Source organism: Octopus bimaculoides, chromosome 2 (genome assembly GCF_046866305.1).
Source record: "Octopus bimaculoides isolate indiv1 chromosome 2, ASM4686630v1, whole genome shotgun sequence".
Classification (NCBI taxonomy): domain Eukaryota; kingdom Metazoa; phylum Mollusca; class Cephalopoda; order Octopoda; family Octopodidae; genus Octopus; species Octopus bimaculoides.
In genome coordinates, this window is record NC_142929.1 from 29,410,004 (window position 1) to 29,423,826 (window position 13,823).

General features: G+C 37.1%; 1 long non-coding RNA gene across 1 annotated transcript; it reads left to right on the forward strand.

Annotated features, from left to right (window-relative positions):
- Window positions 1–5,496: 5,496 nt before the first annotated feature.
- LOC149136900 (uncharacterized) lies at window positions 5,497–12,439 on the forward strand. The gene is made up of 2 exons (XR_016238441.1): window positions 5,497–8,634; window positions 10,635–12,439. It is a non-coding gene; the product is annotated as an uncharacterized LOC149136900 (long non-coding RNA).
- Window positions 12,440–13,823: the final 1,384 nt, after the last annotated feature.

The following is a 13,823-nucleotide window of genomic DNA, read 5'->3' on the forward strand; positions in this document are numbered from 1 at the left end:
TTGTATGTATTTCTATGTCTGTCTGTCTTCTAATATACATTGTTTTGTATTTGTGTCTGTTAGAAGTGTTTACGTCTCGTGTCATTACACCTTTTAGCAGCTGTTATTCTAATCAGACATGATTCGGTGGTCGTGCAACAGACGGCGTTGTAACAGTTCAGACTGTAAACAACATTTGGATAGAGAGGGGAAAAAAACGTCTTTCAATATGTCTTCTGTAAGTCATATAAGTTGTATCTTACTCTTCTCCTTATTGGAAATTAATGTGACAGAATTGTGAATTTTCATGTTTGTTATGTACAATTTATTATTATATATATATATATATTTTTTTTTTTTTTTTTTTTGCTATGATGAAGTGCCACTCAGTACTGATCAATAAGCTTTTATCTACAATGAACTTTGTTTAAAAATATTTATCAGTTCAGATCTCCGTTGAGATATAAGAATTATATGGTTTTAATTACATACATTCATTCCATAATTTAACCCGTCTTAATCAGATTATATATATTTTTCACTTTCGCTGTTTTTCTCCTTTCTTTTTGAAGTTTGCTTCCCGGCCATACGGTCCGATTGCGTGACACCTTGGGCAAGTGTCTTCTATAGCTTCATAAACTCGGATCTACCAAAGCCTTGTGAATAGATTTGGTCGTATAAATATATTTGTGTATGTGTTTATCCGTACCCACCACTCACCGCTCGACAACTGGTATTGGTTTGCTTACATCCACTTAATTTAGCGCTTCGGCAAAGGAACCCGATAGAATAATTACTAGACAAGTATTGGGGTTGATTTGTTTGGCTAGACCCTTCAAGCCGGTGCCTCAGCATGGTCATAGTCCAATGATGGAAATAAGTAAGAAGATTTTTTAAAAAATAAATAAAACAAAACCCACCTGCAACTACTCCAGAAATAATCTTTCCTTGACATTATTACAACATCCTAGGCTCAAAGGCTGTGTAGAGCTACTACCTTTCATTGAGCGATACACAATACATTGTCTCTCCATCTTCTTTCTCCTGGGTGATCAGTCATATTTAGTTGAATCTCTGATTTAGTAGCAAGCCGGTTCCAGTTAAACCGTCACGAGGAGAACTCTTTCCTACTGATCTAGTTGGATTTAGCGGGGCATACGTAGAAAAAAAAATAGCCAAAGTTTTCACCGGCAGAACAAGCGGACGAAGAAGGCAATACCAGACAGATTGGCTATGAAGGCGCAGCACATGCAATAACTGGGCTGACGCTAGTCCCTTGCAGTTTCGTTGCTTGATCCTGCTTGTTACATTTCTCAAGTGCTGCAGAGAATGTCTTCGCGACCCGAATGCGTGGGTCACTTCCTAGTAACTCGGGATCTACCTTCATCAAAATCATGCCACTGTCATTTCTTCACGGAAACCAGCACGAGCCGACGATGACATCATTCAAATACAACAATGAACTGCCAACATAAAATACTTAAAGCTGGTGTACAAATAATTTGAAAACCTACATTCACTGTAAACTTGAAAGATATAAACTCATAAAACAAAACATATTATACAGATGCATTACATGTTCTCGTTGGTGAATTATGCATCTGCTGTAAAGGGGTATGGCCTTGTATGCGTAAAAATAGTATTTAATTAGATTCAAGGCCAGCAATTTTTAGAAGGAATTAGTCGATAATACCATCGACCCCTATACTTGAGAACTTATTTTATTGACCTCGGAAGGATGAAAGGCAAAGTTAATCTCAGCGAGATTTGAACTCAAAATGTGAAGAGACGTAACTAAAGCATGCAAGGCATTTAGCACTGCAATCTAACGATTCTGCTATTCTATAGCTTTCATGCATTCTCTACATACATTCTCAATAATGAGTTCAGTTCTACTGTGTGGCATCTTGGACAAGTGTTTTCTACTATAGACTCAAGCCGAGCAAAGATTTTTAAGAGGATATGGTAGACAAACTGAAAGAAGCCCGTCGTGTATGTAATGTGTGTGTGTGTGTGTGTGAAGGCGCGTGGCTTGGTGGTTAGGGCATTCAGCTCACGATCGTAAAGTCGTGAGTTCAATTCCTGGCGACGCGCTGTGTCCTTGAGCAAGACGCTTTATTTCACTCAACTGGCAAAAATGCGTCGTACCTGCATTTCAAAGGGGCCAGCCTTGTCACACTCTGTGTCACGCTGAATCTCCCTGAGAACAGCGTTAAGAATACACGTGTTTGGGGAGTGCTCAGCCACTTGCACGTTAATTTCACGAGCAAGCTGTTCCGTTGATCGTATCAGCTAAGACCCTCGTCGTCGTAACTGACGGAGTGCTCCTATATATATATATATATATATATATATATATATATATATATACGAGGAGTGCTGAAAGGTTTTTGGCTTTGGGTAAAAGAAAATACAGAAAAATCAGTTAAACAGAATTTTATTCAACATATTCCCTTCTCAGATTCACACACTTATTGCAGCGGTCCTTTGGTTTTTCCAAGCACTGTACAAGAACTCTGAAGGTGGCGCCTCTAACCAGGCCTTTCGTGATACCTTAAAGCCAAGAACTTTTCAGCACTCCCTCGTACGTGTGTGTGAGTGTTTGTCTTCCTCCACCGCTTGGCACCCGATATTGGCTTGTTTTCGTTCCCTAACTTAGCAGTTCGGCAAAATTGACCGTTAGAATAAGCATCAGACTTTTTAAAAAGTACTGGGGAAGATTTGTTTGTCAAAACTATACATCTTGGTCACAGTTCAATGACTAAAACAAGTAAAAGATAAAACAATATATTCATGTAGACGTAGGTAACCGGTTCCCAAACATTTTCAATAACAGACTGATGAAGTTTAACCAAATTACATGAAAAAAGCCAAAGGAAGAATAAAAAAGGAAGATTAGCATAAGCACACGTTTGCTTATGTATTTATTTATCTAATTATATTATCATTGGTGAACAATAGCTCCGTAGGCTGGATGCTTTTATTGGATCAATGACCAGTTTACTGTTTTTATCACGGCGTGAGTGATATGGAAGTAGGCGTGGCTCAGTACAGAACAAATATTGCAAGGACATCATTCACACACCAGCAATATTTTCTTTTAGCGTATCGATGTTTATATCGAATATAGATAGGTAAGAAATAGTAGTACAAAAAGGCACCAATGTTTGCTGGAAATAGCAGTCGATAACTATACGACGCTATGTAAAGCTTCACTGAAATATATACTGACAAAGATTATGTGCGCAGCGAACTTTAAAAATATTCGTCTTACCTCTAGGAAGATCACAAAAAAAAAAAAAATGCACAACCCAGAATGGATATCCAAAATGGACCTAGAATTTTAAAATATCGCTACATCTTGCAAGTATATTCGGCTGAATGCCTAACCGTTAACAACCGAGATCAGTGAAAAAGTTTTCTATAAAAATTTTAAATGTCATTGCAATACAATAGTATCACTTTCCAGCCAAATAAAGTACCGTGAAGGTAGAATTATAAATAAGAAATAGTAGTACAACAAGGCACCAATGTTTACTGGAAATACCAAATTTCGTCACAGGTGAATCAAGCGGGTAAGAACTAATCAAATTTATGATAACAACGGTACTTTGGAAAGTTTGAAACTCGGGTCCTAGATTATCCATTCTGGGTTATCCATTTTTATCGATGTTCTTCCTAATTCTCTTTATTACGATAATAATATCTTACATAGATTGGACAATACAGGACACTACAAACATTTAAGAATTGTCATTTAGTGAGTCTTTTTAGCTTTTTTTGAAAAAATATACGTTTAAAAATATATATATTTAAAAATTTTTCTACAAAACTTGGAATATTACCAATGGTTTACACCTAATTCCAGGGTACACCAGTCTACACCTTTGTATTTTTTCAGGAAAGTTTTAAGTAGGGCCGCTCACTCGCAACTTCCTTCCTACTTCCTTCCATCTTTCCTCATATACTCTTCTAGACAGGTGTCTTCTCTCCAGCCCTATCTTGCTTTTCAGGTGGTACCTGAAATAGTATAGCATTCCAGGGCCGGAGATGAAGGTTCTTGTCTTCATACCTTGCATTCGAGTTCTCCATGCACACTCTTTCATAACTGCGACTGTACATAGGAAACAAGCCTCACCTTCCTTAGGTAGTCCGGCGGGCGGTGCATTCTTAATCACAGACTCAGCCGATAGCTGTACTCTTCCTAGGTGCGACAGCACGTGTTCGACGTAAATTGTCATCTCCGAAAGATGGGTGCACTGAACAAGAGCGTGCAGGATGGTTTCCTTCTCCTGCCCGCATCTTGGACATTCGGGTGGCACTGAAATCCCGTGCCTGGACAATTTCTCGTGGACTGGTAAAGCATACCTGAAACACTGCCAATTCAGGGATCTTTGGTAATTATCCAAATACCCCGCCCTGAAAGTGTTCCGAAACAGGTTGGATAGCTGGTTCTCATCGAGCCCCAGTGTCTCTCCTAGCACGTCGTCACTTTTAAACTCTACCAACCCTTTGTAAAACGCAGAGGTGGTATTCCCGCTGCCGGCCTTACCCGCCTTGTGGATTAGCTCAAGTGCCTGCCGGCATTCCTTTTGCCATTCAGTCGATTTCTGTCTTTTAATTAAACCGGGTTTAAATCCCTCTAGAGAGGCTGGTCGTGGAAAGAATTCCTCGGCGAGCAAATTCCACACCTGACCACCATCCAGGTAAGACCAGAGATGCCTTAGTCTCAGTGCATATTTGCACATCAACAACCACGGCATCCCTAGGCCACCCTTTAACGGTTCCTGACAGCACACGGAGCGCCTCACAAGCGGCTTTCCCCTCCACAAAAAGCGGAAGAGAATCCGAACCAGCTTGTTTAGCCACAAATCAGGGCAGGGGACGACGGTGAGGCGGTAGGTGATAACTGACGCAATAAACGTCTGCACCACCTCCGCCCTTCCTTTCAGGGACAGCGCCCTTCCAGACCAAGTCCGGGATAGCGCTTCTACCCTGTTCGTCACCTCGCTCCAATTTTTCTCCGTCTGGGAGTCCGGACCAAACCAAACTCCGAGCAACTTAACAGGGCCATCCGTCCAGTGTCCAACAACACTGGACGTTATCGGCTTGCTGCTCCAGGTGCCGAGCCGCAAACCTACAGACTTGTCCATGTTAACTTTTGCCCCTGCCACCGTCTCGTATCTTCTGATTGCCTCTGCTACGCGAGGTAGCTGAGTCATCTTGGATACGGTGATGGTGACGTCATCCGCATACGCCGAAACACCTTTACCACATCCGATTTCATTAGTGGTGCTTCCCAACTTCTCCAACCTCCGCAGCAATGGCTCGAGAGACAGAACATACAGAAGCGGAGACAGGGGGCACCCTTGACGGACTGAACGCCTGATCTCAAACGGCTCCGACAGGTAACCGTTCACCTGAACCGTGGATTTGATGCCACCATAAATGGCCTTGATCCAACCGCGGAAATCCGGGCCTAGCCCAGCCGCCTCAAGGACTGCCGCCAGGTATCGATGTTCTTCCTAGAGGTAAGACAGAAATTTTTAAAGCTCTTCGCTGCCCGCATACATCTTTGCCAGTATATATTTTCAGTGAAGCTTCACATAGCGTCGTGTAGTTATCGACTGCTATTTCCAGCAAACATTGGTGCCTTGTTGTACCACTATTTCTTATTTATAATTCTTCCTTTATGGTACTTTATTTGGTTGGAAAGTGATACCTTTGTTGTTGCAATGATATATATATATATATATATATATATATATATATATATATATGCTCAGACACACACGTCCGTATCCGAGGTTTTTTTGATGAACTGAATTACTTGCTCCTGAGTTAAAGTTTGATTAGTTTAGAATTCCATAGACAAGTATGGCCTGCCTTAACGTAATTCTTATGCGGAATCAGCGTGACACAAGGGCGAGGTTGTTCTTTCGAATTACAAATTCAATCTACCCAGCGGATTTCTGTACACTTTCCGTCTACTCAGTTTCACTCACAAGATATGGGCCCAATCCAGGCCAAAAAATCTTACATTCGCCCAACATATCACGCAGTAGAATCGAACCCGGAACCCCGTTATTTGGAAGTGAACTTTCTAATCATTCGGACACATACACACACATTGATACATGCGCGATCATGTGCACGCGACGAGGTTCTACATAGTTTCCATTTACCAAATGTTTGTTCACAAGATATTAGACAACCACAGAAGGTTCTTTCTCAGAGTGCCTTACAGTAGGATAGAATCAAGAACCACGCGGATGGAAAGCGGATTTCTTAACCACACAGCCATGCCTACACTTCTTAGCTAAATTCGTGGCAGCTCCTATTATGAAACTCCTCAACTGCATGTGTAATTTTTCAATGTCTTTACATAAATCTAGTAAAAGGTACCGTGGGGTGAGTGATAAAATCAGTAGAGTGACAGACAAAATTACTTGTAGTATTTAGTTACATTTAATTACCTTCTTTGCATTTTATCCTTTCTCTTTATCTCTTACTCTCTCAGAATTAATAAAAGTAGTACCAGTCAAATTGAATATGTTCTTTTCGAAATTATGTGGTTTTCTTTAACTATTTGAGAACTCAATAAATTTAGTGAAAATATTCGATTTACTTCTGATAAGGCTAGAGAAAATGAAGACGAAGTGGTAATAAATGCCAATGTAATTTTATATTTAAGTAACAAATGTTTTAAATCATTGTAAATCTTACATTCTGCTCTTACAAAATTACCATCAATGTGTTTTGTATTAATTTCTTTAAGAAATTTCTTTAAGAAATTAATAGAGAGAGAGAGTAACATGATAATATTTTCGTGGTAAAGGGAATGAAACAAATATGGGATAAAGACGAAACAGAACAATAGTCATACATAAGTCCCCTCTTTCTATCTCTCATATATGTATATGTGTGTGAGTGTGTGGAGATGGAGAGAGAGCGAGATGTTTATGTGCATACTAATCTGATTAAATATCTAGTTATTTAAAGTACATGGGGAATGCATTTTAAAAACAAAGATCTACCAAAAGTGCTCAACAAACTAGTTTTACATATATATATATTAATAATCGAAAACACGCGCGTCTTTATCTCAGAATTTGCTTCGTCTACTGAAAATGGAAAGATAGATAGAAAGATTGAATTTACTCGAACTGTAAGAACGTTCTCTGAAACTAAGCCATAAGCTGATAGGTATCAACATTCGATTAAAAGTCACAGAATTCAAAGTTCTCATGTTGAGGGCGTCAACGAGTGTGGCTTCCATCTATCTGTTACTCGCTTTTTGTGTGTGTAAGTTATATTGAAAGGAGAAAGAGACGGACAGATGGACGTGATAGGTTACGACAGGTAGGTAAAAATTTGAAAAGCTATAGATAGAATGCAAACCCACAAAAAGAAAGAAAATATAAGTTGTGCACAATGAGGAGTACGCCGAAGAAGAAAAGTAATGGAAAAGTTGACTGACGTTTCAGGTGAACACTTAATCAAAGAAAAGGCGTGAGAAAGAAAATAGGAATAAAAGTGATACCTATTTGAAGCATGTGTGTACTACCGATCTGTCTAGAAATATATTTGTATTTCTTTGCCTTGGACCTTCAATCCTTGATGAATTCATAGAACTGCCTTCGTAACATACGGTGTACCATGAGAATTTTAAACTGTCGGAACCCATTCTTCTCTACGATATAATGTTTTATCTCTTTTTCTATATGTTGCTGCATGTAAAAAAAACAAATAAAAACACAGGAAGCAACCATTCAAAATAATACACAAGCATAGATAAATATCAAGCTACATTCGCTAGATATTTATCTCTGCTGTTCTGTATGAAAAAATCGGAGAGGTGCAGATCAAAGGATGAATGAGTCCGATAAATAGCACGCCGACATACATATAGACAAACAGTAAGCAGAAGATATTTAGCACGTTACATAATTACCTAGATGTCTAATTATCTATAAAATAAAATAAAACTAAATATCTCTGAATGAAGGCGATACTATAGAAAATAGGAAAATACAATAACCGGCAAATGGTAAAGATGAAATCTAACAGTTCATTGTTCATAGACGCTGGTTGGCCACGAATGTAATACTGCTTGTTGTATTCTGTCAGTCGTAATGCTGATTTTCACTAGCTGAGCGAAATGGAGTAACAGAAATTAAAGTACTTTACTCAAGGGCACACAAACTTCCCGGACCGAGAACCGAACCCACGAACTAATGATCGGGAGCCCAATTGCATAACCACAAGGTCACGTGTCTGATTACTTAAAGTTAACATACAGACAAATAATTAAGTAGACATAAAAGCATAAATATTAGCATGTTAACTAGTTACTTATGTGCATTTTTCTTCTTATATAACTTGATATTCAGCTTGCTTAAAAATCTGTCTGAAAAGAAACAAGAAAATACTGGAGGAGAGAAACCGACAAACTTAAATCAAAATTACACAAGCTAGATAACTTGACAGATATCTAAGTAAGTAGCTGCCTCCTTGAATCGTGAACTGTCTAAATGATTGGAAACGGACAAAATTGAGAAGTTAAATAATGGAAAGGAAACTGGGACCAATACTTCAGACAAAGAAAACAACATGAAATTAAAGAGAGAAATCGAGTGTTGCGATAAGGTTTGGGTTAGTTTTTTTTTTTCTAGTTCATTTAGCTTATTTTAACAATTATCACTAAGATCATACTGGAGCAAATTTTTTAGAGTCGAGTATTTTATTACTTTTGTATCTCTGAATACTTTATTTGCATGTGGGTTTGTCTTGACAACAGCTTCTCTGATTGGATGGTCAACAAATTGGCGAATGCTGCTTTGCTTTGCTCTGGCAGTAGCCTTTTACAGATGCCTGATGTGGAATGCTTGAAAGAAATGCATCTGTGCTCGTTTTAAATGTCTCGGGCAAACTTTCATTAAGTTTTGTGAATATTTTGAAAGTCAGTTCTATAATTGCTGCCTTTTAAATACCAATACTAATGACAAGAGTGAAACTGATGCTGTTTGTCTTCCAAAAACATTAGCATTCACCTCTTCTAACAGAACATAAGCTCGTTCAATTTTGCAGTACAAAAAGCAAAGAAAACAATAAAAAATCATCAAATAAACGAGGAGACTGTTGTTTACTTAAACGATCTTGCAACCTCTATCATTTACGACCTTATATAGTTTTGTAGAACATCAAGTGAAATTGATATGTTCAACTTGTAGTTTTCTTCATACAGTCTATAACTACTGGTATGTTTTCTAAAATAATTTAACTTAAAGAATGAAATAAGACAATAATAGTATTGTAGATGTAAAATTAATATTAGCATGATGCACATACAATTTACCTGTCTTATGATTCGATTCTACTTCATAAGTTTTTACTAATTTTTGGCAATGTTTGGTGCCATTCTTTCTTCCTCGTGAATTTTGGTTTGTAATTTACAACGGAAAATCCAGTTAATGTAAAAGATTGAATTAAGGCTGTGAGCTGGCAGAACCGTTAGCACGCCGAGCAAAATACTTAGCGGCATTTCGTCTGTCTTTACGCTCCGAGTGCAAATTTCGCCGAGGTCGATTTTTCTTTTCATCCTTTCGGGGAATAAGTATCAGTTGAACGATGGGATCGAAATTTCTGGCCTTGTGTCAAAATTTGAAACCGATATAAAAGATTAAATTCTATGAATTTTTCGATGATGAGGAAACGTCTACTAAACATTTATCGAAACCATCTATTTTAAAAGTAATTAAACTTAACTTACTCTTCATTTATATATTCTTTTATTCCATGCTTATAAGACTTATACCTGATTTGACATGCATAGTTTTATTAAAATTTTCAAACCTGTTATTTAGGAGAAGAGCATCAAGGACGCTAATTCTTCTTCATGTACTATCTGGATGTGTGACGAGCCAACAAATGAGCCCATTCAGAGTTACGTGATAAAAGAGAAACAGCAGCCAAATTACTTTCAAATTACATTCTGTCATCATAAAAAAAGTCTAAGGCAATTTAGATTTTGTAGTACTCGGTATGTGCAATGTCATGATTAGAATGCCTAAAAGGGCCATCCAATAGAAGTTCACCTGGGGTAGATAACAACACCAGGGTTTGTATAATGAGGTGAACTGAAACACATCAAATACTTTATAGAAATTTGTGACAACTTGTAGGACTTAATTTCAAGTGTTGTACCACAGAAACAGTTTTCGTCTTTGTGTGCCACAATCTCTTCACCTGGAATTTCAACCATGTTTCGTGGTCTGCTACCACAACAGCTCCTTTATAGGATCCAGTTAGCTCAAGACATCATCAGGAGGAACCACGTCCGGTTTCGGCCCCTACTCCTCTACCGTTTTGACGTGGCGGAGCCCCCCCTTTCGGAGGTGTCTTCTTTCTTCTATTCCCTGGCCTCTTCGATGCGCATCAACGAGTGTTAGCGTCCGACTGAATGTCTTGTCAAATTCCCCTTTTTTATACCTGCTGCTAGGCTCCAGCAGGCTGCCCCAACAAGTTGTCACGTGACACTGTCGAAATTTCCTGCTGTTCTTTAATTTTCTCAATTTCATTGATACCCACTCTATCATCATATGGTATTGAAAAGTTTTTGGTCTTAAACACATCTTTTTTTTTTCTGACCACAGCGGATATATCTGGTTTCCTTGCTTCGATAGTATGATTGACGTCTACAGAATAAAATCTTGTAATTACCATCCGTTATGACAGCCTCTTGACCGTGTTAATACCACTTTCCTGCCACTTCAAATCCACAAGTTTTGTTAACAGCGCACTGTATGTTGTACCAAAGCATTTAGGACTGCATTTATATTCTTTTTGTGCTAGCTTACCGCTTTCACTTACAAGCTGGTTTATACTTCGTTCTATTTGTAACACATTATTCTTTTATACGTTTCAGCCCTAAGACTGTGGCCATGCTGGAGCACCGCCATGATTATTATTATTATTATCATTATTATTATTGTTGTTATTAAAAGCGGAAGCTTCTTGAAACGTTACTGTTACACTTTACTAATTGTTCAAGCGAAAGATGAAGGGAAACAGCAGAGCAGTATACAAGAAAACATTCGTAAAAATAATTATTCACCGAAATTTGAGTGGTTGCCAAAATGTGTAAGAAACTGATTCAGGCACTCATCTTTTCAGCTGTCACATACCAATCATGTTATATTCATCTATTTACTTGCTGTTATTTATCAGTTCCCAGTCTGCATTAACGATAGTAGCCTTCCTGGCTTTTACATTTAAGACACAAAAGATATGAAAATATTACGTTTTTGCACGTTAATATATCACGTGGGTAAAATAATAGATGAATACGTAAAACATTTTCTACGAATTAAATCTCAGTGTTTAATTATATTTCCATGTGTTTACGAACATTATTGCTCATATATTGTCACGCTGCTTCCTTTTTTAATCATTTGAATACTTTTTTTACGAGAAACTCCAAGAGCCGATACAGGAATCTTCTCTTTCTAATGAAATACTTTATGCATTGACTAGCTTGGTCACCATTTTCTCCTCTTTCTCTCCCTCTGTATCTATTTTTCTCTCTTATATGTGCTCTTAATCTAATCAGTCTAAGTCCTAATCTATATAATTTCATATATAATGTACTTCTTTTCAAATGTTGTTGTTCTGTGCGTTAAGAAATTTTACGATCCTGAAAATCTTGCCGTGGTGCAATTTCTACGCTGATTACTATGTTATATATTAAGAAATATTCCGATATAGAAAAAATAATGCAATCACTTTTTTCACGGAAACAAAAGTGAGCGTTTAAACAAGCACTCTAAGTATACATAAAAAATAATATTCCAGAAATACGCAGGAATGGACAAGAGTGCAGTAATATTATAGTCTAATATTTACATTACAAGATGATGCTTGCTACTGGAAATAAAAGGGAGTAGATCATCATAATCAGAAAACTGCTTCAGTGGTCAAACTGAGCTCCATATCTATTTGTCTTGTAATGTTTTTTACGTGCACAATTAGGATCATCAACAACTAGTCACAGACCTTTCTTTAGTCAACTCTTTAAGTATATTTTGTTGCATTAAATTAAAGTGTGAAAAGCTCCTCTATTCTCTTCTTGCTCTGAAGCTTGCTCTTGTTCCAAAAGCATCAGCTTTTCATTAAATAAAATTTCCGTATGGGATTCTAGCAACTACATCCTTTACGACCTATTCAAATCTTACATTCTTTACTAGTGCCCGAATACCTTGAACATATTAACTTGCTGATAGCATAAAAATTGATAAAGTCATGGATACAGTGTGCTCATATGCTTTCCAAAACACCGTTCATGATTGAAGATTCTATATCATCTCACGATTCGGTTATGTTACTCACAGCATTTATAATGCTGAACGTTTTCATTAGTCTCTCATGCTCCCGTTCAATTTTTTTTAATAAATTGCTTCAAGGCTCTTAGAAAGTATTCCTTTAAGTTAGCTATCACACCTTGATCTTTTAACTGAAGCAAAAACGAAGCAGTATTCTTGTGTATATATATATTCTACTTCTACATTATCCAAAAATTCATTTAAATTCTTTAGGTAGTTTGGTGCATTGTTTAATTTCCATTGTTAGAAATGTCACACCAGGCACTGTATTTTTTCTGCAGCAGAAAAAATAAAGCAGTCTGTAAATAAGTCATAATGAAAATTTTCTCGGTGAACGGAACAGATGTTTTAGCATTTGATCTAATCTTGTTTTTATTGCCAAGTATTGTGTCCTCAATGGACATTCCGTACTTTAACGCTTTTCCCCCGAATCAAACTTTTAGTAAAACCTCAAATTTCCTTCCCTTTTGCAGCTCATTTTCACACTGCTGTCTTTATTTCTACCTAATGCCCTTTTTCTAGTCAATTTGAATAAGGCAACGATATATATCAAAATCCAACAGTGACAAAGATAGTCAAGAAAATCTACATCAAATAGTAAACCAGTAGAGTCCGATGAAAGAAGTGACATTTTGCGTCGGCCAAATTATTGAAGTTGATATTTTAGATGGAGTGAAGTAGGAATGATAAATGATGAAAGCTGCACCACGTAGGAAGGACTACTGTATGATTGAATTTAGTTATAAGGTCAAGAGCGAGAATGTTGAGAGAAATGAAAACTCAGGTCTGTTGAATTAGCTTAAGGTGGGGGAGGGAGAGGATACTTCAATGCCTCGAAAAGCAAGTTGTTTGAGAGGGGTAGGTGCGGGCAGGCGTTGAAAAGAATACTTAAACAATTAAAAATATAAAACGTTTGTTGGAAAATAAAAGCAACAAAGAAATTTAAAGACCTGAATTGAGGGGCTGTATTCAATAAAAATGTAAAGAGAATGGAACAGAAAAATGAAGAGAGGAATAGTCTGACGGATTAAAGTGTCAAATTAAATATATATAATTAGAAGAATATTATACATATATGTGGATCGTGATTTAAGATTTTAAGTTGTTAAAATTTACCCGCTTTCCGGAAGAGCAACATGAGGAACCATGTCCAAAATTAATGGTCTATTTTTTTGCATATTTCTTCAAAATTTCAAAACAATAACTTTTGTAATGCATAACATGTCTTTACTTCATCATATCTCGCATGTTGAAATATCTGCCATAGATATGATCAGTATATTTTAAAACTTATATAGTCTCTATAGGATATCAGCTGGACATCGACTATGGCAACACTAAAATTTACAGTTAATCCAGACATGAATTGATTTAAAAAAAAAAAAAGTCTTTTCGAGCACTTAGCACGAAAAAAAAAATTTTATTGATGATATATTTCTTGACAATTCTACTGTGTCTGCTGTA